The sequence below is a fragment of the Homarus americanus genome, unplaced genomic scaffold, assembly GCF_018991925.1.
Source record: "Homarus americanus isolate GMGI-L3 unplaced genomic scaffold, GMGI_Hamer_2.0 scaffold11628, whole genome shotgun sequence".
NCBI lineage: Eukaryota > Metazoa > Arthropoda > Malacostraca > Decapoda > Nephropidae > Homarus > Homarus americanus.
Window position 1 is genome coordinate 1,274,367 of NW_024754732.1, and position 2,180 is coordinate 1,276,546.

Here is a 2,180-nt window from a genome sequence, read left to right on the forward strand (position 1 = left end):
ACTCGCGGAGAGTTAGTCTGCAGCAACGTGACGATGACTACAGCGAAGTGTTTGTCCAGATCTTTCAGTAATTGATGGTTGTTCATACTTTGATAATATTTACACGCCGTGAACCGACTGTTCACTGGCTGGACAGGTAGTAAGAATGATCTAAGGACAAACTTCGCTGGTAAGTCTTGCATAGGTGTTGCTTGAAGTGATAGTACACTTTGGTTGTGCCACCCTCGTGACACCTTGGTTGTGCCACCTTCGTGACATCTTGGTTGTGCCACCCACAGTACACCCTGGTTATGCCACCCTCAATAAAATTTGGTTATGCCACCTTCAATACACCCTGGTTGTGCCACCCTTAGTACACCTTGGTTATGCCACCTAACCTTAAAATTTGGTTGTATAACCTTCAGTATACCCTGGTTGTGCCGCACCTAGTAAAAATTGGTTGTGCCTACTTCATTACACCTTGGTTATGCCACAAATAGAATGACAATCCCTTTGTTACATTACCAACGACCCATACATACTCTCACTGCCCCTGCACCACAAGTCACAACTCTGCCTCCTCCAAGTCTTTGTCATAGTCATTATTCAAGGTAAAGATCAGTGAGGACAGAGCTGAAGTATTCTGGATGTATACAAGAAGGATTAAAAGTCGTTTTTGATGACCTTTAAGCCCTGTATACTGAAGGATCTTAATGGTTGAACACGTATCACCCTGACCTGAGCTGACCTTGTTGAAGTAGACTTGGGTTTGTCTCGTTTAATTCTGCAACTTTAAGAGATAATGATACAGTACTTTTGTGGAGAAGTTAACCAGATAACTATATTACAACACAAACATATGTATTTCCACCGCAAAGTAGCAGAATTAAGCGATTTGCGGAAAGTAGTATACCTTGATAATGAAGTAGTTAGGGCAGTGTCTAGCGCCAGCCCAGGTATTGCATGACGCAGGTGTTCCAAATCTGCCTGTTCACTGCTCAATGCTTTCTTGTATAAATATCATTATCATTTATTTTATCTAGGATGGACTTCCTTAGTTATCTTTTAATACAGAAGTTATTTTTCAGTCAGTTATTATTATTATCATCATTGATATTTTGTAATTTCATGCAGAACCTCCAGTGAAACTGATCAGAAAGAAAAAAAAGACACTGAAAGGTATATAGTTTTATAGTTTAATGAATACATGAAGAGTATAACTACCCTTAGCCCATTCTCATTACTATGACATAGGTATCGTATTTCCACTTCCTCGTATCAGTTTACTAATCCAGTTTGTATTGGTGTTTCTGTTGTGTTTGTTGGTTTGTCCCTTGTAAGCTTATACTCAGTTATCTTCTTAACCAATAATAAATTAATAGCAGCTAAGTGAGCTAAGTATCCTTGTTCAGTGTTTCAGTATTCAAGTGGAAGGGTTGATGAATATCCTCCTTCTTTATCAGTATTGCTTCATGTGTAGTCAATACTTCAAATTATTTCATCTTCTTAAGACTATATTACCTACCTTAATTTTATTATTATTATCATTATATTTTTCTCGCTTTTTATAATTCTCTTTTACAATAAAGACAATGAGCTGAGATTTTACGCAAGTTATTTATCAAGTTGTGTCCATATTTCTCTCTTTTTACTTCAGGAAATGTATCAAGAATATAGATTATACATTTATATACATTTTGAATAATAGATCTTGTACATAATCAGTGTGTGTTGATCTGTGTGCGTCTACGTTGTGATTCAGCTGCTAGAACGCTTGGCAAACTTTCTTTTTGTATTGTGAAATATGAACTACAGAAAATTGGCTTCGTTGATATTGTCTATTTTGTGCCAGAGAAAATATTTTTGACTTTTCTTGTGATGGGGAATTAATAATAATGAGGACTTTGGGATAATAATTCAGGTATCGTAGTTTTGATCGTTCTTTCATAGGTACTGTGGGGAAAAGACTCAATGTATTTGTTCATGGCAGTAAAGTATTAGAGTATACTTGGCCTGTGTCTTTTATAAGTAAATGTGTTAATGTTAGCAAAGGTTTAGCAGTAATGGCTTTCTGGGTTGCTACAGACGCTACCATGGACAGAACTAAGTATATTAGGGACGCTCTTTGCACAAAATAGTTAATAACTTCGTGCCAGGATTCTGTACAAGTCCGCCAACTCACATCTCCACCACCCTTGCAG